A 27,060-nucleotide genomic window follows, 5' to 3' on the forward strand; every position below is an offset into this window, starting at 1 on the left:
AAATTATTTATTTCTGTTTTATTAGTTGTTTTGCGGGGTGTTCTCTTGTTCTTTCAATTGAAACAAATTCTTCTGTCTTCTCATTTTGCTTAACTTTCTCCATATCTATGAAATTAGGTTAAACAGTTACCTATTCTGGTCTTGAAATAGTGTCCTTATGTAGGAATGTCTGTATACAGTCTACATGAGCCCAGTGTTTCTGGTAGGAGAGCTGGATCTGATCTGATCATGAGTCACATCTTCCTACAAGTTGTGCTGGCAGCTATAACCTTAGCAGTACATGGGTCTGAAGATTGAGGGACTAGACCCAGAGCCAGGGCTTCCCCTCTGCTCAGTGTTCAACACATCTAATTGGGGGCAAGGGCAGTTTCCAAGATGCTGAAGCAGAAGCCCTTAGGGTTTTTGTCTGAGCTGGCTCTGTTCCAAAGTGTATGTTTTCCCCCTCTTCCAGCATGGGCACCCTCGTCCCAGAAGGTAGCAATGCTGGAACAAGAGAGGCTGGAGCAGGTGCTCACTGTGGGTCAGGGCTTGAGCTGTGGTGGTCCCAGTCCCAGAGTTCCAGACTGTTCCTGATGGGCTGCCTCCATAAATGCAGTAATGACTCCCCCCTCACTGTTCAGATGCCATTCCAAGTCTGGCCTGAGCTGCTCTATTCCTCACAATTGAGCACTCCCCTCACCCTTCACCTTGCCCTAGTGTGGAGCTGCATTGCACAGTGAGTGAGGCTGAAATGGGTGCCCAGCTCAGGCTGGGGCTCACACTTGGCAGTTGCAGGGAAACTAGCCAGAGTCATCTGCAGTTTCAACCTGTTTCCTCCAACTTTGATTAGAAAGTAAGAAAATGTATGCACACTCTTCATAAGTGGAGTTTAAGTATCTTACAACTCTGTTAGTCCACTGATTTTCAAACCAGCTAAGGGTATTCCTCTTTCTGGTGTCCAACCCCAGGGCTAGGGTGCCCAATATGGGGTTCAAACCACTGATTCACCAGGGAGGATCTCTGCCCATGTAATGCCCTTCATCTTCTGTGTCCCCTTCTAGGGGCACAGGTTCATACCTGATCACTTCTCTTCCTACCAAATTCCTTGTGGATTTTTCTTACAGCGCTGGTTTTATAAGAGTCCTACTGTAGTCTCTAGTTTGTTTTCAGTGAGAACTGTCCCACATGTAAAGATATTTTTGATGTGTTCACGGGGGGAGGTGAGCTCCACATCCTTTTACTCCACCATCTTCATCTTCTCCCCTATACCTGAATTTTTAATCCAATCTGAAAAAGTCTTTATTTGGACTAATGGGCTTAATTAATTCATATTTGTTTTTATTTCTGTGATTTAATTTTTCTCATTACCTACATTTATTCTTTCTATTTATCTCTTGTATTATGCTTCTTTATATCATTTTCCCCTATGGCTGAACACTTTGTTTTCTCATAGCTCCCAAATTTTCTATTTTCTTTTCTAGTTTTTTTTTTTCTTCTTTCAATGGTTACCCTTGAAATTCTACTATTTTGACTTGACTCTAATGTTAATTAAATTTAATCTTTTCCTTACAAATGAAAATACCTTAGAGAACTTTAATACTAATCAACCTCAAGATGATTTACATGCTAATATTGTTCAGGGTTTTAGTCTGAAATTTTCTATTTCTTCCAATTATGCATTATTGTTAATTATACATTATTATTATGATCCTAATTTTTAAAAATTTTATATATATAATTCTTATATTACATTTTTTTACTAATGTATATGCCTACCATTCTTTCTTGTATTTCACACCTTTCTACTGTGATATTTCCTTTCTTTCTGAAGTGAAATTCTATTGCTGATAAACTATCTACATTTGTTTTTATGAAAATGAACTCACATTTCCATTATTCTGAAAAGAGCCATATATAGAAGAAAAGTGATCAATTAAAAACAAAACTTAAATGTTAAAATATTCAGCTAAAATAATTCGAATGGAGAAGGAGAACTCAATGAAGTCCATGAAAGTAAAAAGTCTTATCTATTTTGGTCACTGATGAACTCCAGTTGGAACCCCAATCTTGTGATGGATGCCTGAACATACCATATGCTCAATAATTATTCAGTGATGTAATGCCTGATCATGTAGAATTAGGAACTTTTAATCACATCCTTTTAGAGCAGGAAAAGAATGATTAGAAGGGAACACGTGCTACCATTGAAATAGTAAAGTTATACAAGGACAGAAAAATTGCAAAGCTGGGGAAAAGAACATCTGAAAGAATATTAAACAGTTATTGGCCATCCCTAAGACTTGTGAGCATTGTCTCTGTAAATATGAATAATTGCTTCAGTGTAGAAATCAGTGGTAAGTGATTCTCTAATTGAAACAAAAGTGGGGATTTGAGAAAAGTTTTTATTTAAGCAGATTTAATAAGTTGAAGAAATTTCAGAGCAACAAGCTCTGACAGCAGCCAATTCCACACAGGACTAAAGTGCCTCAGGGACATTTTGAGTATGAGATTAACACTGTGAAGAATGCAAGTTTTCTTGGAGCATAGCTGGTTGCAGATGTGTGGTGTGCTGTTCCTAGAAGAGAAATGAAGTTTTCACCAGATAGAACTCATAATCAGTTCAAAACTTGGTGTCAAGGAAGGTTGAGGTATAGTGGAAATTATGTAATTTTAAATATGTTAGATCGGGAAGAAAACAGCTTCAAGACATGAGGATTTGGACCTATCAGAATAACTTTCTAAATAAAGTAAGTGTTGAAGGATATCTAAAATAAAACTTTCAGTACATAATATGAATAACACCCTTTCTCCTCTTCATGTCACAATCCCTTAACTGCCAGAAGATTACTTTTAATCCAGTTTAAGGTCTGAAAGAATTATATCCACTGTGATGGTTAATTTTATGTGCCAGCATGGCTGGGCCACAGAGCACAGATAATATGTTCAAATAGTATTATGAATGTTTCTGTGAGGATGATTTTAGATGAGATTAATATTAAATCAGTGGAATGACCTTTTTAAGACTCAGTTATCATGCCAGTTAGGTGTCAGTACCTTGAAGAACTGGTGCCAGGTTCTCCAAGAGGTACTGCTCTGAGTCAGTATCCAGTGTATGGTGTTCTTTCTCAGATTGCCAAGATTCACAGATATAGAAATGAAAGCGGAGAAATTGGTGTTGCACTCCTTACTATTATCCCTAGTCACCCATTAGCAAACTGTTTGCTCCTTGTGACCTGTGACCTTATACTGCGTTGGTTTAGAGGTCATAGTTCCAAAGGAAGAAATGCTTCCACCAGAAAACACGACAATGATTCTATTGAACTAGAGGTTGAGACTGCCACTCAGCCACTTTGCACTCTATACCTCTGAATCAATAGGCAAAATGAAAGTTATGGTGTTGGGTGGGGTGAATCATCCTGAGTACTAAGTGGAAACTGGACTCTACTCCACAACAGAGATGCCCTAAGAGATCTCCTATATTCTCCTGGAATATAGGAGATCTCTTAAGACATCTCTCAATATTACTATGACCTGTGATTAAAGTCAATGGAAAACTACAGTAATCCAGTCCAGACAGGTATACTACTAGACCAGACTATTAAAGAATGGTGAAGGTTTTGGTCATTGTACCAGGTAAAAGACCATGACCAGCTGAGGTGCTTGTTGAAGGCAAAGGGAATACAGGATGGGTAGTGGAAGAACATACTTATAAATACCAGTTATGATCAGTTACAGAAATGAAGACTATAATTGTCATGAGTATTCCTTCTTTATTTCATTACAAATTTGTGTGATGTATATATGCACAAATATGTACATTTATACACATGTTTATGTATTTGTATGGTATATATGTGATATGTATTTTATATATATTTATATATACATGTAGACGTAAATATTTTTGTTTTCTCCCTTCTCTTATTCCCCTATCATGGAACATAAGATATATTGACTTTATATCATAGTATTTAAGTATTCTTAACTTTGCATTATGGTATGTTAATTATGGAATATAAAGAATAATAAACATCAGTCAAGGAGTTTTCATCCTCTTCTGGGCAAAAAGTATGTTTCCTGCTGAACATAGGATAGTTACATTGTGTTAGATGGAAGTATGGCTTTGTTATTTTCTTTATTTGGAGATTAAATCTGATTTAAGGAGAAGCATTTGGGTGCCATGTTGACAGGGGGTGGTGGGTCATGGTTTTCAAGTAAGTAATCAAACATTATTCTTGATGTTTTTATGAAGGATTTTTGGATGTGAATACATTTAAATTGGTGGACTTTGAGTAAAACAGATTGTTCTCTGTAATGTGAGTAGGCTTCATGCAATCAGTTGAAGGTCTCAGTAGAACAAAAGACTGACTTCTCCCAAGCAAATGAAATTCTACCAGCAGATGGCCTTTGGACTTTAATTCAACACCTGTTCTTCCCTGTGTCTTCAGCTTGACTGCCTTTGGATTTTAGCTATTAATACAACATCGGTTCTGCCCTGATGTCCAGGCTTCCAGTCCACCCTGCAAATTTTGTACTTGTCAGCCTTCACAATATCATGATCCAATTTCTTAAAGTAACCAACCCCTCTCTATATATTAGTGTGTGTATATATATATATATATATATATATATATATATATATATATATATACACTAATATATATAGTGACAGGAAAAACACTGACTATTATAGCCATTGTGGCAGAACCACAGTCTAGTTTGCATATACTGAATGAATCTCAATGCAACACACATAAGTTTATGACTGCTGACTTGTTTTTCCCACAAATAAATCCTATTATTAATGATTCAGTAACATTTATAAACCAGCAGCTCTTATGGTTGAATGAAGAGGCTGAGTTTAGGGAGACAAAGAGACAGAGAGAGAGAGAAAGAGAAAGAAACAGATAGAGAGAGAGATTAAGAAAAGTAGGTATACAAACATATGAGAATGTGACACTACTAGCTCAGAGTCTGGATCAGAGTACAAATTCAATAAATGTAGCCTCTATTATCATAACCATCATCAACTGCAATTGTTATTGAATTCAGAAAATAATCATAGCAAAAGGAGAAAATTAGACACACTATGGCTATGTTGCTTAAAAACTGCTCAACCACGAGAGAGCTTAATTTGAGTTGCACCTTTCTTTCCTACTTTATAATTCATCATAAGAATGTGAAAAAACACCTATTCTTTTAAAAAATGATTTGTCTCCACTGATTATTATCCCATATATAGAAATAAACCAAAATTGAAATTCTTTCTACTTTGCAAAATAAAAGATGCTATAAGCATGCAGATGTTGAAAATCAACATCTTAATGCTATATTTTGATTTAAATTTTATTTTATTTCATGTGTGTTTAATCTTCAGTGACTCTACAAAATAACTTAGGACCATTTATACCATATTGCATTTTCTTATAATTCTTATAATTGTTTTCTTTATTCTCTTGGTCAAAATTAAAGTATGTAAACAACGCCAACCATCCACCAGTTACTGCCTATAGCTCAAAGCAGGCTCCCTGAATTCAGACTATACTACAAATCTACAGTAATCAAGATGGTTGGACAAAAACAGAAATATAGATCCATGGAACAGTATAGAAAGCCTAGAGATAAACTGACACATATATGGTTACCTTGTCTTTGATAAAGGAGGCAAGAATATACAATGGGGAAAAGATAGGCTCTGCAAAAATTTGTGCTGGGAAAACTGGACAGCTAAATGTAAAAGAAAGAAATTAGAACACTTACTAACACCATACACAAAAATAAAATCAAAATAGGTTAAAGACCTAAATGTAAGACTGGACACTATAAAACCCTTAGAGGAAAATAAAGGAAGAACACTCTTTGACATAAATTATGGCAAGATCCTTTTTGATCCACCTCCTAGAGTAATGGAAATAAAAACAAAAATAAACTAATGGGGCTAAAGAAATTTAAAAGATTTTGCACAGCAAAGGAAACCATAAACAAGACGAAAAGTCAACCCTCAGAATGGGAGAATATATTTGCCAATGAAATATCTGACAAAGGATTAATCTCCATAATATACAAGCAGCTCATGCAGCTCAATATCAAAAAAAAAAAAATCCAAAAATGGGCAGAATACCTAGACATTTCTCCAAAGGAGATATACAGATTGCCAACAAACACATGAAAGGATACTCAACATCACTAATTATTAGAGAAATGCAAATCGAACCTACAATAAGGTATCACTTCACACTGGTCAGAATGGCCATCATCAAGAAATCTACAAACAACAAATGCTACAGAGGGTGTGGAGAAAAGGGAACTCTCTTGCACTGTTGGTGAGATTGTAAATTGATACAGCCACTATGGAGAACAGTATGGTGGTTCCTGAAAAAAACTAAAAATAGAACTACCATATGACCCAGCAGTCACACTACTGGGCATATACCCTGAGAAAACCATAATTCAAAAAGAGACATGTACCACAATGTTCATTGTGGCCCTATTTACACTAGCCAGGACATGGACGCAAACTAAGTGTCCATCAACAGATGAATGGATAAAGAAGATGTGACACATATATACAATGTAATATTACTCAGCCATAAAAAGAAATGAAATTGAGTTATTTGTAGTGAAGTGGATGGACCTAGAGTATGTCATATAGAGTGAAATAAGTCATAGAGAGAAAAACAAATATCATATGCTAACACATATATATTGAATCTAAGAAAAAAAAACTGTTCTTAAGAAACTATGGGCAGTACAGGAATAAAGACACAGACAAAGAGAATGGATTTGAGGACATGGGATGGGTGAAGTGTAAGCTGGGACAAAGTGAGAGAGTGGCATGGACTTATATACACTACCAAATGTAAAATAGATAGCTAGTGGGAAGCAGTCACATTGCACAGGGAGATCAGCTCAGAGCTGTGTGACCAACTAGACGGCTGGGATAGGGAGGGTGGGAGGGAAACACAAGAGGGAGGAGATATGGGGATGTTTGTACATGTATAGCTGAATCACTTTTTTATAAAGCAGAAACTAACACACCACTGTAAAGCAATTATATTCCAATAAAGATGTTTGAAAAAAAATGACCGTTCCCTGTCATAACTGAGGCAGAATATCTGTCTTGGAGAGCCACCTGTAGATTTATTTTTGCATGAGATAAAGAAATCCTTATTTGCTTGAGCTATTATAATTGTCTCACTTGTGTTTCACAAGCTCTAACTAATATACAGTAAAAAAGAGAACTTGAGGACAGTATAATCATGGATACCAAGGAAACAGGGTCTATTTTCTCTATTAAGTTCTAAGACATGTCCAACAATATTAGAAACATAAATTTAAGCATGAGCATAAATTCATTTGGTAGGTAAACAGGGAATACAATTGGTAAAATAGGAAAATTCTTATATTTTTAATATTTTATACTATATATATATATATATATATATATATATATATATATATATATATATATATATATATATATTCTTTTTTTAGATGTACACGGGCCTCTCACTGTTGTGGCCTCTCCCGCTGTGGAGCACAGTCTCCAGACGTGCAGGCTTAGCGGCCATGGCTCTCAGGCCCAGCCGCTCCGTGGCATGTAGGATCCTCCCAGACCGGGGCATGAACCCGTGTCCCCTGCATCAGCAGGCAGACTCCCAACAACTGCGACACCAGGGAAGCCCTACTTTTAATATTTTTGATTCATCCTCTGAAAAATATCAAAATTTTGAAAATATGAGATAGATCTATTAGTCATTTAGAAGTTCCCAGATTATTCTAAATACTATTTTATTACTATTTCTGCATTTAGTCCTTGTTGCCTCCCATGGTAAGGTCTACTAACCCAAGCTGTTAATTAATAATCATTGATGACAAAAAAACAAAGCTTGTGAGTTCTGACTCTCGTTGATGTATGTACAATTCTTGGGGGAAAATCATCTGCTCTGACAATTTCTCTTAAATCACTGAAACATCACTAAGTACACCTCTGCATATTTTAGGCACTTAAAAGGTCTGAGTGTGGGTGTGACTATAAACCAGGAATTAAAGAGCGTTCACATTCTTGAATTGAGAAAAATACCTGAAACTCCAAACTCATCCTGGAATATGAATCTCCTATTAGAGAAGGGCTTCTGGTACATGACCTTACCATCAATTCATAAATCTCATTGAGGATCTCTACTATATGCTAACAGCATTATAGCAGCAGTGCACAGAGAATCAAGCATCTATAAAACCTCTCATTTTTTCCTCCTGAAAGAGTTGAAAAGAAGAGGAAATTTAGAAAAGCTTTATTAAGGAATAATAAAAATACCCCATTACCAAGTGAATGATGTAAATTATTTTAAAAGTTTGTTTTTAAAGTACAGCTTGTGCACCACAGCTAACATATGTTTTTTATCACTTAAAAAAGTAAAAATGTCCTAGCCTGAATTATTCACTTCTTGCCTCCCATTCTGTTTTTTATATCCATCACTCATGGAGAGGTTAGACATTTAAAGCCTACCAAGAGAAGCAGCCTTTATTATAATCTATCTAGGATACATTTGTTCAGTTGTAGTTTCTAGTAATAAGGCACATTGTTTTCAATAGAAGTATTATATAATTTCAACATTTTGGCAAGACACTCAGTTCTAACACAAAACAAAAAAAAAATTCAAAAACCAAACCAACACTGTTTTCCACTATAGAATGAAATTATAATATCATAGATTAATGAAACAAACATATTTCATAAAACAAATGAAACATATCAAGCAATATGTTTCATATTGCTCAAGACTACAAAGGTAATAAAACAGTTTAGAAAGTCTTTGCACTTCCAACATCTTGTGTGACATTCATTAAATTTAATTAATTAATTTATTTAGTTATATAATTCCCTTTTGTTAAGTTGTGAACTCCTAAAATGTAGTTTGTTAATGATTTGTCAATTTTTTATTTCTCTAGTGAGCTACTAATATATCATTAATTAACACAATATAACATTAGATAGATTTTTAAATTGATGTCAAGTTGATTTACAATATTATATTAATTTCAGATGTAGAAAATAGTGATTCAATACTTTTATAGATTATACTCCATTTAAAGCTATTATAAGATAATGGCTTTATTTCCCTGTGCCTTACAATATATCCTTGTAACTCATTTATTTTATACATAGTAGTTTGTACATTTTAATCTTCCACTCCTATTTTGCTCCTCCCCTCCTTTTCCCCACTCTTTACCACTAGTTTTTTCTCTGTATCTGTGAATAAGTTAGATGGATTTTAAAGGTGACCATATAATATAATAATAGCTCATTAGAGAGATGGTTACTTCCCTCAGGATGGTGGAGGAGATCAGTAGGATGCATGTAAGCTTTAGTATTGGATTTCTTTCTTAAAAGTTGAATGAAAATGTATTGTGTTACAAAGAACAGGAAGAGTATTCCAAGAAGAAAAGCAACAATGCCATGCTCTACTTTCCAGAGGTAAGCAGACCATCAGAATGAGTTGAAACACTGAATATACTATTTTTAATTAATGTTTTGGCATGAAGCAAAATACGATTTTTGGTCAAGAATTAATTTCCTTGAGAATAATTGTCCATCTTTTAGATGTGTATTAATATCCATTTTTTACAAATGGATCAATTTGGGGCATTGTAGTGGATCAGGTGGGTCAAAAGAAGACAACACTCCATAAATTTATTCAAAAGATGATCATTTCTTTCTGAACAGAAACATTGCACTAGTGTTACATGACAAATTTCTCCAAGGGTTTAAGTCCAAAATGTACGTCAATCCCTATTAGAGTATCTCAATTTTTATTTGTTTTGATCAATTCTATATCCTCAGTGTTTAGGACAGCAGACTGGCCACATAGTAGTTGCCCAATAAGTGAATTGAATGAAAAAATGAACAAACAAGACAAGTAAATTTTCAATATTCATCCTAGTAATTCACCTGAGGCTGTTATACCTTAATTATAATTTTATTTTTAATAGATTTTTCAAAATGTGTAATATTTTCCAGCAATTATGGAATTGAAAAGTTATTTTTATTAAGGTCCCAGTTGATACAAAATAATAAACCAGAGTAAACAGGTATCCAGCTAATAAGGAGAAAGCTACACAAATGTTTCTAGAGGAACTCCAGTTATAACTGAGGAGTGCAGATATGCAAAACACAACTTAACTTTTAGTGAAAATTCATGAATTCCAAATTAATATGTTTAAGCAAACTATGGAAAGGTGAAGGATATGACATATGAAATATTAATATTAAAATTACATTGAGGTATAACATAAAATTTTTCCAAAAATAGTATTATCTTCATTGAAAATTCAAATGAAATCTAATCTAAAGAAGAATTTATACTTTTGATGGTGTAGACAAGATATTTCACCTCTTTGAAATATTCCTCTTTTGAACTAGAACAATTTGTGAGGCAAAAGATAAAATTGTAGAAGAGTACACATCACATTTCAATTTTTTTTTAATGTCTTAGTTAATTCTTTCACTTCTGGGGCTACAACTTTTTCATTATAGCTCTTTAACAAGTGAAGATAGATGGTAGATGAGAGATAGGTAGATAAAAAGTTTATTATTAAGTTGTTTTCACTGAATGTACTCTGTAAGCAAACTTCCGCACACTCAGCTCTTAATTACCATTCTGAGAAAAGTTGAATTACACAGGTATGCATAAATAATTATTTAATCTAAAATAAGATCTCTTTTTATAAAGAAATATATAAAGGACAAGATGGAGAACTAAGAAAATCTAAAAAAAGACTTCTAAAACACTTACAAAAGCTAAATAAAATAAAGTAATATTTTGGTTATTATACTTATAAACAATAAAGTAATGTACCCAAATAACAGAATTAAACAAGCAAGTGAAAAACTGAGCCAAAAGCTGGTGTGAGAAGTGATCAACATATCAGTTTTGGCTGCTTAGTCCTTGAATGTCTCTACAGTCACTTGGAACCCAGACTGACTAAACCCTGGAAACTATGATCTTGAGAATATTCTTATATTACGGATTGATGGTAGTTTTGTACATCTAGAACAATGAGATATGCTGTACCAGGTTTTCACGACCTGTGAGGATGACTTTGTGGAACCATCAAGGCTAATAATGATGCACCTCTTTTACTGTAAGGATCCTAAGCTGCTATTTTCATGACTGGTTGTGTAGTAGAATGTGTCTATGTGACACATCATCCACAAATGACTTGGAACCTGAGATTCTAATGAGCTTCCTTGAGCTGAGGCATTTTGCATGTATCCTTATATTTGGTACAAGAGAGCAAGATGTAGCCTGTGAGAATTAGTAAGGGAATGACTTGAACACTTGCACCTGATCCCTCTGGATTCCACCAGTGCATTTTTTTTTCATATTAATCATGCTCTGTATCTTTTGATGTAGTAAATCTTAGTTATACTATCACATGCTACTGAGCTTTGTGAGTCATTTTAGCTAATCAATTAACTTGAGAGTGGTTTTGAGACACCAGATACAGCAAGTGATGCTGTGGTTACTAAGGGAGGTATGTGGTGTGGTTGCTATGGGAGAGATGTTGAGCATATAAAATTATGCCCAACAGGCATAAAAGTGGAATGAAGTGGAATGCCTTTTCAGGGACAAAAGTTGGATCCACATAAGTATTTCAAAAAGAGGCTTTCTCAAACTAGGTTGCAAAATCACACAGACCTTCTAAAATATGAGTAATTCAAAATTACAAAATATATGAGGAAACAATCAATGATAATTTTGATTATGCAGATAAAACAAAAATGATAAAAGACTCTAAGACCTTGAACTAATAGTACTGTAATACTGCAGTAATACAGAGCTAATAGTATTGTATTACTCTTCGGAAAGAAAATATTTTAAAAATAGATTTATTTAAAATGATTAAAAGCTTATAAAATTAGAGATCTAAAAGAATGAGATAATATGAAAAAGTACAAGCAGATGTGAAAAAGAACCAAAATTTTATTTCTATTAAAGAAAAACATAGACTTTCAAATCTAAATCCCCTTAGGCAGTTTACTTTAAAGATATATACAGAGGGAAAGGGAATTGATATCTAGGAGACAAAACTGAGTACATTATAAAATGCAACATGAGAAATTGAAAAGATGGATGATAATTCAAGAGACCTTGAAGATCAGATAAATGTGTCAGTACATGTATAAAAAGAATTCTCAAAATAATAATAAATAAGATGGAGCAAATGCAATATTCAATTAATGTTTTGATAAGACATTTCTAGAGTTGGTAAAAGATATTAAATCAGAATGAAAGTAAGTGTATATTATATATTTTAAAAAAATATACCAGAATTTAAAGCAAGGAGCAAGACTATTGTCTCTGAGATCAATATTGGCAATATTGAGATCAAGATACATCCTTATGCAAAGAAAGCTGAAAGATCTGAGATTTCACTGTGCTTGCAAGTTAAAAAATTAACATTCCAGTTTCCTGAGTAGGAACAGAAGACACAAGAATCCTGGGTCACAGACAAAGGACTGTATTACTGTAATAGCAGTAGCAGAGTATCAGCATTTGTGTAAGTTTCCCAAGTCTCAATTCACATAGGGTGACAAGAAGAAGTCCTGGTGACACCTGCTTTTTTGGCATGAAGGACACTATGTGGTGGAAAAAAGAGATAAGAAAGTCAAAATCAAGATGAAATAGGAGGGAAGGGGGCAGGGTACAACTTTTTAAAGAATGACATGGCCGTAGGACATGACAAAAACTGGTTAGAACTAAGTAGATCCAAGATAGCAGAGACCTTGAGCCCTATTATATGATCATTGTAATACATTAGCATGCTAAATGACACACCCACCAGTGCCATGACAGTTCTGAGGCTAACCATAAATGGCCGAAAAGAAGATGGTGGCCCAATCCCTGGAAATCTCCACCCCTTCCACAAAATAATTGGAATAATCCTCTCACTTATTAGCCTAAGAAATTATCCAGCCCATAAAAACTAACCACGCCATATTTTGAGGCTCTCTCTCTTGCCTTCTGAGATGGCCCACACTCTGTCTGTGGAGTGTGTTTCTCTCTAAATAAATCCACTTCTTACTACCACTTTTTCTCCAAATTCTTGCACAATGAAGCAAGAACCTTAAATTCACCGGGAACAAAGTCTCCACAGTTACCAGAATTGGCCAAATGAAACTGGCTCTTGACATCAGAAAGCTGGGAAGGGATACTTGAATAATGTTGTAGTGTTAACTAACATTTCCCTCATCTTGCTTATTAGTAAAAGAAATCAAAATGAACAGGTAGATGATCTCTAGTTTACCTCTGTCTTACAAATCTCTCACAATTATATTGAATATTGAATCCTAAATTTCACGTAGAAGCTTTCAAAGATCCTTATATCTTTCCACATGCATGCGATGAGGGTGCGAGATTCTAGGAAGAGTAAGCCAACTCATCATGTCATGTTCAGCCATCAAGTCAATATTGATATTCAGATCACAGAGAATGAAACATCACACAAGGTTCTGATCTAGATAAACAAAAAAGAAATCAGTTTCTAGACATACAGTAGTGAAACTGCACAATAGCAAAGATGAAGAGAAAAACTTAGAACCTACTAGAAAGAAAGATCCATTTCCCAAAATGGATCAACAAGCTGACTCAAAGTGAATATTTTTGTAGAAACAGAGACCAGATAAAAATCGACTAACATCTTCAATATCAAATTATATCAAATAAAGGATTCTATTACCTGCTAAATATTCTTTAAGATTAATAATTAAATATTGATAATCCAATCAAAAATTTTAAAAATCTACTCTGAAAGAATTATTTAAAAATAGGCTTCCAAAATAAATTAAATTCAAAAGGAAAAATCACGCTGCAAGGTGCAATGATGTCACATTATTTTTCTTTTAAAATATGCTTTTGTTAGTTTGAAAAGTTTATAATTAAAAATTTATCTAAACATAATAGGTTGACCCCAAATTAAAAGTAGTATATCTTAAATTCATGTAAGTTAGTAACTGAGAAATGTGAGCTAGTTGCAAGTATTATACAAGGAAAGAAAATGGAATGTTATTTTATTTATACTATGCATCTTTCTACTTCTAAGAAATGTCTTAAAACAAAAAGAGAATTATTGATTTATACCAACTGCTCTGTCAGTCACATAAAGAATTTTAGCATTAGTCTTCACTTTTAGGAGAAAAAAACATTGTTTTTGTTTCTTTACAGAATAGATTGCAAAAATAGTTCCTTTTAAATATTTTTTTAAATTTTATTTGGCAGAATATTTGAAAAAGAAAAAATAAAATATAAAACACATACTCTTCTTTTTCATTGTAGGTGAAAATACTTTCATGAATGAAACATTAAAGAAACAGAACAGGATTTATACCTAAATCATTAAAGGGAGAAAATAGGAAAACCTCAAGGGTGAAATCTCAAGAATAATAAACTGAGTCTGTGGATTACATTTTTATTTATTATTTCTTTAAATTATTAAGATGTTGCATTTTATGCTATTTAATTCTTGATATTATGTGAAAATACTCAATTTAGCTAAAATAATATAGTATTATATCAGTGGTTTTTTAAAGCTTACATAATTTAATTATAATTCTGCAGATATGGCCTATTTTCAATAAAGTGTACTAGCAACACTCTAGTGGCAATAGGGCTGCATGTGAAATTAGTTCACACTAGATGGCAATATTTCCTTAACAGGAGGCTTATTTCATGCTTACATAAAGTAGTCCTATTTATATTATCAGCTAAATGTTTCTCCTTCTTTCTCCTCCTTTCTTATCTCTTCCAATACCCATTGTTACTGCTTGTTTGCCGAAATCCTATTGTTCCGTCTTTTGATGTCCAAACTCTAACTCTATAGATTCCCTGCTGCGTGATTTGTTCCTTCATGCTGAGGCTCCCTTGTACTCATCATAATAAATTGTGAAGTCTATGGAAAGAAATGTCAGGATATTAGAAAAGATGCTTGTGTGCTGAGCATAATGGTGGGCATGATAAGAATGAGATATGATATTGGGACATTGCTCAGATATTGAGGAGTCAGCAACCTAGTGTACAAGGTAAACTGAAGTTTTATTCCTTTGCCTACTGATGGCTTAAGTGAGCCATCTACTCAGATAGAAAAGTCATAAAAGCAGAAAAAAAACAAGCAAAGAATTGTAGATATCAGAGAATCCTGCTATGGTAGATGGTAACCCATGTGTTAAAAATAGGACTAAATTGAGGAGTTGGGGTATAAATATACTTTATTTATTTATTTATTTATTTTTGCAGTACGTGGGCCTCTTACTGTTGTTGCCTCTCCCATTGCGGAGCACAGGCTCCAGAGGCGCAGACTCAGCAGCCATGGCTCACGGGCTCAGCCGCTCCGCGGCATGTGGGATCCTCCCAGACCGGGGCACGAACCCGTGTCCCCTGCATTGGCAGGTGGACTCTCAACCACTGCACCACCAGGGAAGCCCTAAATATACTTTATTTTTGTTATAACTGTAATGAACTTACTGCTTACTATTGATCAGACACTGATAATAAATGCTATACACTTAGTCCTCATAGCAATCCTGTCACTTATCCATAGGAAAGCTGGTTAGTTAAAAGGGTCTAAGCCAAGTTGCCCCAAATTCAAAACAGCTTTCTTGTTCAATTGACTAAAAATGATGATACACAAAGAAACCAAGGCATATATCCAGTGGATAAATGTATCAAGCCCATTAAAACTATTCCAATACAAAGGAACACTTTTTTTTAAAGGAGAGAAAGGGGAAATGGTTATATATACAAGTGGTAGAATATTCCCCAAAATACGTATGCTTTAAAAATCCTCATTTGGTATGTTATTTGATTAGCCAATTATTCTGCTGCAGCTCTGCTTTCAGGAGGACCTCCCTGGTCCACTGTCCTGCATGGCAGTGAAGAAAAGAATTAAAAAGATGTCTTGCTTTAGTCACTGCTCTTTTTGTTAATGCAAATTTGAGGTCCCAGAGATTGGCTAAGTAGTTGAACAATTATAGCTCTTTGTCTATTGTTTTTAGATTTCTCTGAAAACAAAGTTACTTTTGATCTATTTTGTAAACTTACTGAATCCAAAGAATTCATTGCATAGTGATCCTTGGCCAGAACAAATGCTGGATATCGTGGACTCAGTTTAACAGACTTCCCACCCTTCTCTTGCTTTATTTCCTTTTAGCCCCAATGACCTTCTTTCTTTATAAACATGTGTTAAGAGATGAGCAGGGATAATGGGGCACTCTGGAATGTGATCTAGTTGCTCATGCAAGTTAGTTTTCACTTCAGAGCTTGTTCCTGTCTTGTTTCCAAAATCACACTTCCAATCTGCAATGTAATGCTTCTAGGAACACACTATAATGAATGCTTAGGTGATCAGACAATCCCAGGAAAGCTTTGCCTAATCAATTATTGTCCTTTGTATTTGGTCATTCTCTTCTGGAGCTCCTAGGAGACTTCTCTATGATTTTAAGAATGTGGCTTGTTACATCTTCCATAAAGAAGTCAATTTTGCCATACATATTTCCAACGCCTCTTAAGAGTTGCTTGCTTTGCATTTGGGTCAGGTGGAGCTGGTTTCTTGTCTTTGGAAATACACAGTGTTGATAGACTTTTGGATCACCAGGCAAACAAACTGGGGAGGCATACTTAAATTACATTACACTTTCCAAATCCAAAAAGGCCAAAAATAAAGGGGAGGAGTTCCCTATATCCAAACATTTTCTATATTTTATTTATTAGATCTCCATTCTTTAATGATCAATTAATTTCACATAACAAAAACTGGCAAATTCAGTTAACATTTTAAATCATCATATGTGCTATATGTCTACTCAACTATGGTCTCACACAGTTCCACATCCACATTTTTATGCTCTATTTTGTGGTACTTTGTGGTACTGGAAACTCAAAACTTTTTTTTTTATTTTGCCTTGTTTTGCTTTATTGCAAACCGAGTCCATGTAGGTTTCACCAATAGTGGGCGCTAGTGAGAGAGTAGAAAAGAGAAGGCAGTAGTTGAAGAAATTATTCCTTCCCATCAGCTTCTTCCTCATAGTTTTACACCAGCCAGCTGTATTTTGTTCTAGTTTCTAGTTGTTTCCTACTCTCCCAGAATTAGCTTCATTTTGCCCCCTCAAAGACAATATTCCCAGCCAGACTTTTCAATAGTCTGAGTTTCAGCTTCAAGAGGCCTTCCTTCTGGCCTCCTGAGCACCAGCACTAACAAAGCACCAGTTTCTGTTCAGGTGTTAGAATCCCCCCTTTGTCAGGGTTCCTCTTGCAAAATTCTAGATTTTAATAACTCCAGTATCTTCCCTTTGTTCTTCTAGCCCTTGTGAGGATGGCTCCTTCCTGCACTTATGAGTTCTAGGTCTATTCAAGATTTCCTTTTCACTTTGTAATACTTATTTATTGATTCTTTATAATAAATGTTCTCTAGGAAAATAACCAAAGTGATTTCTTTTTTTTTTTTTTTCCGGACTGACCCAGGGATATAGCAACCCCTGGAATCACAAGTTGAGAGTTTGTTTGTGTTGCTGTGTTTTTCACCTTATTTATCTCTGACAGATAGTTGCAAGAGACTCACAATTATTTTAGCACAATCATAAAATCCTGAATTCAGATTTTATTACAACAACTCAGTTCTCCAAAAGTTTAATTTTATACCTAGTCACAAGTTATATTTTACTTATATAGTGTACTTTGCCATGGTCTACCATAGCCCCAGCATATAATATTGACTGGAATTCTTTTTACTTTCTTTATTCTTATGCAAACTAGAAAAGAAGTCCTTGATTCCTCAATTTTCTGAAGAATCTGTTGGTGCAGTGTCTGCATCAGTCAAGGTTCTTCCTTCATTAGCAGTGGTAATAAGTGTAGACCAATTTTTGAAGAAAATGAATTAATTAAAATAATGTTAGCATACAAAATATCAAAGTAGAGTAGAAAAACGTATTCAGATTATGGGCATGAAAAGGAGATTATGCAAGCAAAATCATAACTCCATTCACACAACAGAACCAACCAGTGAGTTACTATTACTGAAGGTTGTGTGTTGTCACTTCTATAGCTGATACTTCAGACAAGAGTTCACAGCTGGTATGATATATATTACTTCCCCTAAATGCAAGGGTACTACCATTAGAAAGAAAAAAAAAATCTACATTCTCCTTGATTCCTCTGTCACTATCACCAAATTGAAACCTTTAGTTTCCTGTATTGAATTTCTCAAGCCAATACTATGAGCTCATGCCTTAGCTTCCAGGAGAGCAGACATTTTCAGCCTTAATAGTAAGAGCTTTTGTAACCAGCGAAGATTTAGAAAATGGAAATTTATTGATTTTAAGAAGTTTCAGTTGCTATGCAACCAAATGATAAATAAAACTTGCAATCACTTCTAATCTTTTTTTTTGGGGGGGTATGCGGGTCTCTCACTGTTGTGGCCTCTCCCGTTGTGGAGCACAGGCTCAGTGGCCATGGCTCATGGGCCCAGCTGCTCTGCAGCATGTGGGATCTTCCTGGACTGGGGCACGAACCCGTGTCCCCTGAATCGGCAGGCGGACTCCAACCACTGTGCCACCAGGGAAGCCCACTTCTAATATTCTTACTTACCACTGACTTCCAAAACAAAGTCCATACTCTAACAAGAGCTCCATTGGACTATGAAAATGCTCTCTTGTGGTTATGTTGTTATAACAACTCATTCAATATTATCTGAAAACATAGAGTCCTCTGATGTAATAATTTTGGAATGTATAGTTGAGAACTTCTGGAACTGTTCATTTCAGTTTTTCTTTGATCACTGGGAGCACTTATCTGAACTTTGCCTTGATCTTAGGGATATGGATGCTCAGATACTCCATCTGTTCCAGGATTCGATTAGATATATTTCAACTTTGTTAATAGCTTTGTGTGTCTCGCACATTCAAAATATTAACTGTGCTGTTTAATAAAAGAAACAGAACATTGTTTCTACTACCATCCTCAAATATTAAGTTCTGTAAATTTATTATGTGCTATACAAAGTACTATCATACTCAAGATTTTTAAAGAGTTTTTCCTGGGTCCAGGTTTTCCTGGACTGTTGTATTCATAATTTTGTAATTCTTCTGTGTTCCTTCTTGAGCTTGTCCTTTTTGTATAAGAGTCCCAATAAATATCTCTTTATGACAAGAAAACCAAAGAAAACAAAACAAAAACACTAGGAGTTCTTATCTGACTTCTCCAAGTCATTGTCCTCCTGCTATGAATCTCCATTAAAGTTAATCTAGCTAGAACACTAAACTCTGTAAACTCTGACACCAAAGCTCTGTGTTTATGTTCACAGTGTGTGGAATCAGACTGCAGTAGTTTGATTTTCGTTGTCATCATTTATTAAAGGTTCATCTTTTTCCGATTTTCTTAACATTTTTGTTCTTCCACTTCCTCCCTTGATAATTGAAATATTCATTATGCCTCTGTGACATGGCTGTTCTAAGAAATAATTATTACCAAGCTTAGCTTGGAACAACTAAGCGTTTAGTAAAATGTATCATCATCAGTATTATGTCACTTTAAAATAGATGGTTTTCTCAAAAAAAAAAAATTGAAACTAGGACCCCCTCCAGTAGGACCCCTCCACATTTGGTTAAAATATAAATTAACTATCCTCATGCTAAATATAATCCCCTAGACAGATCCAGTCTTCTTTTCTGTGATTCAGGTTTTATGAAATAATTTAGTTCTATATATATATATATATTTAATTTTACATTGATTACATTACAGGCATGGTGAAATAGTAATGCTGAAATGATAAAAATAAAGCTGCTCTCCTCAGGTAGTTTATATCTTGGTGGAGGAGAGAGAAACAAAATATCTCTGATTTCTGTGTAATAAATACTGTATACATAAGATGGCAAATATTCAGAGTGCTGTAGAGCACAGAAGAGGAACAGTTAAACCACCTGATATTCTTAGAAAGTATCAAGAGCAGAAATGAGCCGAGACCTGAAGAAAGAGAACATAAAGGTTAAAGAAAATATGGAGCCAGCATTTCTGTCAAAAGAATCTGTATGAATAAAAAAATAGAACTGTGAAATGATATATTGTGTGAAGCACTTTGTAAGAAGTTTGTGATGTAAAATAACAAGAAATGAAAAAGGAGCTATAAAAAGGGGCCAATTCATGGAAGGACTTATGTATTATGCTGAAGAATTTAGACTTAATCTTTAGGTGATAGGGAGCAACTGAAGAATTTAATCAGGGAAGTGAGTTACATGGACACATTTTGAGTTTAAAATAGATTTCCAATCTAAAGAAACTTGCATGAGTAAGCTAGCTCAGCCACTTATTAACTGAGGGATTTTGAGAAGTTTGCTTAAATTCTCTTTATTTCAGATTCCTCACTGCTGAGAGGTTTAAGTGAGATAAACACTACCTCAAAAGATAAATGGAATCAACAAATGCACATGATAATTTGCAAGATGCAATCAGAATTCAGAAATGTGAATGGTAGGTGCACACTCTACAAATGAGGAGGTGTGCTACTCTAAGTGTCATAACAGATGATCAAGAGATTGTTCTCAGATCGAAATTTGATTGTACAATGCTAAAGCTACTTTAAGAATGCTCAGTGAAGAATTCCTTCCAGCAGTCATGGAAAGATGGAGTCAGACATAACATGCTCAGAGGAAAGAGAGAGAAATTTAAAATGCTAACAAGTATAATACTGTGATAACAGTTCAGGATACAAAGAAAATCCAGATAAAATTATTGCAATAGCTACTAAGCATAGACGTGAGAATTAAAAAATAAAAATACAAACATTCCATTAATGGTGATTGGCGTCTGGGGGGCTTATGAATTTAATCACTACCATAATAATGACAGAGATCCCTAAGGAGTACTTATTTTAAAAAAAAAGAGAAGAAGAACTGGACAAGAGGCTGGAATAAAAGAGGAACTTTCTTCCCCATTCATTAATTCATTCATTCCACATATATTTATAATAGTTCACACTGGTATCACAATGGTCTGTTATCAGACATGTCATTTTTCTCATAAAGTACAAACTTAGTTGTAGAAAATTCATCAAATAATCACATAAACACATTTAGAAAGAGTTATATATGCAATGAAGATAAAGGAACAGATTTAATAACAGAAAAACATCCTTAGAATTAAGAAAGAATCCCTTGAGTATGTGGTACAGTATTTGAAATATGATGGATAAGTAGGAATTAACTATGTAAAAACAGGAGGAAGAGCATTTTATACAGAGGTTGTTGTATGGGCTAAATCTTGTACCGGCAGAAACAATGTGAGTGGTCCATATCAGGGGCATATGGTTGGAAAAGAAAATTCAGTGTAAGGGAACATAAATATACTTAACCATCATCCTAAAAAAGAATGAAGTAGTTGATAGAGTGATTTCAGCTGTGAATTTGGAGACATATCCCGGAATAGATTGAATGGACAAAAAGAAAGAAAAAATCAAGAGAGAATCAAACCAGAAATTAAAATATATGACTTGAAAGTGAGAACAAAACCAGAAAAAAAATATTTTTTTAATCAAGAATTTCTCCAAACTGAAGAAAGACACAAGTTTTTAATTTCAAATGGCATACAGAAAGCCAAGCAGGATGAGTGTAAACAACTCATTATTGAGAACCTTATTTCGGAATTTTGAGAGAGAAAAATAGAGGGAAATGGCGTCTAGATTTTTAAAAACAGGTCTTCTACACTGAAGTAACAATTAAGTTTGAATTAGACATCTCCCTGGATTTTCAGACCAAGTATAAATGTCTTTGAAATTTAGAAAGAACAGTTTTGATCAGAGGATGTTTCTAAATTCTCAATTCAGTCAAGGCAAAATTAAGATATTCCCTAAAACACAAAGATCAGAAAGTAGAATTTCCGTGTATCCATTCTAGGAAAGCTTTTATACTAATTAAAAGAAAAGTCAGTCTACTTTGATTGAAAACTAAGGAAATATTTTATTTCACATAACTGCAAAGTCTAGATATTTCTGAATTCAGGTGTGGTTTTCCACGAGGCTCCAATAATCTCACCAGAAGTTTTAGTCCAACAATTCTCAGATCCACTTCCTTGAGTTAACTCTATTATTAGATAGGGTCATTGGTCTTGGTAACAATATGCTTGCAGAAATTCTCAAAACTCAAAATTCCAGGACTAATAATAATAACTATACCTCTTGTGGATGGACTATTGAATCCAACTCTTTCCATACCCCTGAATAAGTCACTTGGCTGAAGGAAAGTAAAGCTTTTTTTCTCTTAGTTTTATGTCCACCCTGGTCCTGGTGGTTGATTCAGTCCCTGAAGCCACATGGATAGAAAGTGGATAAGCATTGATTCCCATAAAGAAAATAAGGATATCATTTTTAAAACAAAGATAGAATGCTGTAATTTAGCTAAAAATAAAAAATCCTGGATCTACCTAATGATTATAAAATTACCTAAAACCTGGAAATAAAGACAAAAAAAAAAAAAAGGTAGCCTGTTTTTTCAACATCATACAGGGATCCCTACCTAAGTCTTAGGAGAATGTATACTTTTGTTTCCCCCCCCTCCATTTATTGAGGTTTAAATGGCAAATAAATTGTACAATATTAAAAGCTGGAAATGTACTCTTTCAACTCACTATTTACTATTGATCATAGGTCCCAGATTTAGTAAAATAGCCATGCTAAGTTGTAAATTTTGTCCAATAGAGATGTACATAACTTGTCTCATGGCCAAAACAAAGATTATGGTTTATGACTGTAGAACATTGGCCAGTTTTATATTAAACTCAGCAATCTTGTGCTAATATTCCTATATTTAATTGCATATAAACATCTGAAATGCTCTTTGGACCTATATTAATGACTTACTGTTTCCTTAATTAATTGATGTGTGAAATATGTTTTTTGAAATATTTGTTTATATTTACAAGAGAGTTATGATTTAATATTTCTGAAAATATTTTAGAACTGACATCCATATATATCAACCTTCCCATACATATGTTTCCAAAAATATTCCTGACAATACAAAAATCATTAATTCCCTCCTCTTGTCACTGCATCCATCTCCCTCTCCAGGTAAGGAGTGGTCAAGTTGACTGAGGCTGTGTCTCCATGTAACCTGGATACCTTTGGATATATGTTAATTACCTTCAATTAATACAACATAAAAAGGAAGGTAAAACAATAAAACAGTAAAAAATAATTGGGGAGAGGAAGTAATTGGAAACAAAGTAATGTGGTTATTGCTTCATAGTTCTTATCTTATTCCAAAGAAGAGTGTGAACTTTTCACCTTGATAGTGGGATGATTCCTAGTTTTGTTTTGTTTTGGGTTTTTTTTGTTTGCTTTGTTTTGTTTTTCTGGAAGGAGCTCCTTCGCCCATTACTTCTACCTCACTCCCCATGCTTCTTGGTCCTGGCTTCTGAAAGGAGTCCCTTATTCAGTGGTATCCATGCCCACATCTGAGATGGGAATTGGAAAGGATGTATATTCTGGGTGCTGACTTGACTCTCTTTATCATCTTACTTCCTGCAGGTTTGTTTACATGTGTATTCATTGTGTGTGAGGATAGCAAATGTGAAAGTGGTGTTGGAATTGCTAAATGGGAAACCAACCATAATCTCTTAATCCCAGACACTAGAAGGTAACTACCTGGAAACAAGATAGCATGTTGAGCCACATTCCTTGATTCTAGAGCTGAACCTTGGAATATCTATTTCATAGCAACAATTCTCAGTTATATTCTCACTTCCCTAGCCCTCAGTTTAATGGCTTCCACTGAGGCAGCTGCTTTGGACAATTTGAGACAATGAATGGGAAGGTGTAGTTAGTCAGCACTTGTCCATGTTATCTACACTTATACCATAAAAATAACTGTCTCCTATGTCTGCCTGGTATTTTATAATAGGAGATTCATGGAAAGGGCCTGTGGGAATCAGTCTTCTCTCATATCTCAATCTTATTGCCAATTTTAGTTCTGGATTCCTTAACTCTGCTAACAATAACAAGCTTTTTGTTAAATAGTTTAGCTTTTTCATCCCAACAAGCCTCCAGGTTATTACACTCTCAGCCATCCTTAGAGACTGGTCAGAGGCAATAAGTATGCCTTTTCTTTCAGATGAGTCGGTTTCAAGCCCAGTCTATGTCTTTATTACAGGATATTACTGAAACTATAAGAAGGGGAAAAGCTAACAACCTACTGTAACAACATGACTTTTCTCTCTCAGATTTCAAAATGTACCATCATGTTAAATTTATATTGTAAAGTACAACAAAGAACATTTTGTCCATCTGTTTGATAACAAATAACAAGAATGGAACTTCCCTACTTAGGATTATTGTGATTCCCATTGTCTCTCAAACTACTTCTACTTGGGCAATTTCAGTTTTAGACTCTGCCACTTGTATGTTCACATCATGATACCAAATTTTAGCATCAGTTAGGTTAGGCTTTGACGGCTAATAATTAGCCTAAAATAGGATGGTGAAAACGTTTTTTTAAACCACCATACTACCTATTTCTTAGGCATACTGTTTTTTTTTTCTTTTAACTTGTTGTGTGTATAACTATCATTTACTTCAGGTTGATTTCATTTTTCATCACAAATTTAACTCAACCTTCAATTATAAATTTATTAAAAGATGTTTTACTTTCTATTTTAAGTATGATAATAATATGCAACACTAAAGGCTTCAGCTTTTCACTTTCTTATAAAATAAAACTTTTTGAACAAAAAGGGGTGGAAAGACAATTTCCAGAGAGAGAAGGACACACACGCATGCACACACACACACACACACACACACACATTTTGTTCTAGGCATTTTTGTACCAGGACAGCCAAAAATAAGTCCATTGATCAAAACGCTGAAAATAAACTCTGTAGTCTCTATATTAAATTCAATTTAAGTATAAGAGATTGAAGTGATAATAGTGTCACTCTGTATTGTGGCCCAGATGAGTGCCATTCTTTCTCCAAATTTTATGTCCAAATATTGCTGGTTCTTCCTTCTCAGCATGTGTTGGTCCTGGCTCAGCTGAAGAGGGAAGCACACCTCTCCAAAGCCCTATAAGCTAAAATGGAAGAGTATGAATTACTGAGAACATTGTCAATACCTTTAACTTTCATAAACCAATAGATGACTCAGTCCACAAATACTATGTCCATCATTCCCTCCCATCATTAGGACAAAAAGTATTCCCTCTCATCCAAAAAAAAAAAAAAAAGATACTTCTGATGTTCAAGACTATTCAATCCTATGCTAAAATCACCAGATACTGCAGAAGGATGCTTTCTTTAATAGTATCTAGAGTAACTTTTAAAAACAATGCTTTCAGTGTCACAGCTGACATTGAGGTTCTTTCATTTAGCTCTCTCAGAGATTCAAAATCCCCTATTCCTTTTACTTCTGCTTTCCAATTTTTATCACAGTTTAATATGACTGGTGTGATTATGAGTCAGGAGTATATTTTTAAATATTGTTTAACCTCTCTGCTGTATCTGTACTAGGGTGATTTTTATTTTAAAAATTTTGGAAAGTTTATATGTAGAGAATTGAAAAACATTTAGAAATAAATAAAAATGGAATAACTAAATATCAAGATATGCCAATGAAATAAATTATAATTTTAAAATAAAACACTAATAGAAAGTGTAATATAATATCAATCTTATATTTAATATTTAATGTAATGATTCATTTAAATTTTTCTTAAATTATTATGAATTACAGACAATTCCCTAAGAGCTCCTCAGTTATAGACTGACCACACAGGTTCCTGGCCAATCATAATTACTCAGAGATTGTTTACTGAAATGATTTGACCCTGTGGCAGAGATAGCTAACCCTTCACCAAACCTACTTTCTTTACTTCCTGGGTATAAGATATGGATTAAAATTCTCCAGGGCCCTTACTGGATCCCCAGATGTAGCAATACAATCTGAGATCTGGCTATGGAATATAGTTACTAAAGATGTATATCACTTTCAGATCTGACCTGCTAAAACCTTCCCACACTATCACTCTTTCCTCTTCCATGGTGGTTTTGAAGCTATGTGTTGATGAAGATGGAGCAAAACAAGAGAAGGACCCTGGGTTTGGAGGACAATAGACTTTCAATTAGGACCAACTGCTTTGAACAGTAAGACATTTTTTTTCATAATTTTTAAGTCATTATAACATATCATTGGATACGTTACAACAACTATTTTTACCTTATATAAATCATACTTTGTTAAACAACAGGAAAGCCTGTTCCCTTTTTTCATTTTATTTTTTTTCATTTTTATACAATTTTGAAAAGTTACTTTCCATTTACAGTTATTGCAAAATATTGGTTGTATTCCCTGTGTTGTACAATGCATCCTTGAGCCTGTCTTACACCCAATAGTTTGTACCTCTCACTCCATGCACTCCTCTATTGCCTCTCCCTCCACTGGTAATCATTAGTTTGTTTTCTATATCTGTGAGTCTACTTCTTTTTTGTTATATTCACTAGTTTATGGTATTTTTAAGTTTCCACCATATAATTTATATCATGAAGTATTTATCTTTCTCTGTCTGACTTATTTTATCTAGCATAATGCCCTCGAAGTGCATCCATGGTGCTACAAATAGCAAAATTTTGTTATTTTTTATGACTGAGTAGTATTCCATTATATGTATATGTGTGTGTGTGTGTGTGTGTGTGTGTGTATATATATATATATATGTATGTATGTATCACATCTTCTTTATCCATTCAACTGTTGATGGACACTTAGGTTGTTTCCATATCTTGGCTACTGTAAATAATGCAGTTATGAACATTGGGGTGTATGTATCTTTTCAAATTACTGCTTTTGTTACCTTCAGATATATACTCAAGAGTGGAATTGCTGGGTGATACAGTAGTTCTATTCCCTTTTAACAGAAGGAATCAATCAACAGAAGGCCATCTTTCACAGACAAAAAACACTCACTGTCAGCCCTTAGAAGCATATGACACTCTGTGAGTGATGAGAGTTCCTAGAGTTCTCTCGTTTTACTCATCTTTACAA

The sequence above is a fragment of the Mesoplodon mirus genome (assembly GCF_964341445.2).
Source record: "Mesoplodon mirus genome assembly, chromosome: 17".
Lineage (NCBI taxonomy): Eukaryota > Metazoa > Chordata > Mammalia > Artiodactyla > Ziphiidae > Mesoplodon > Mesoplodon mirus.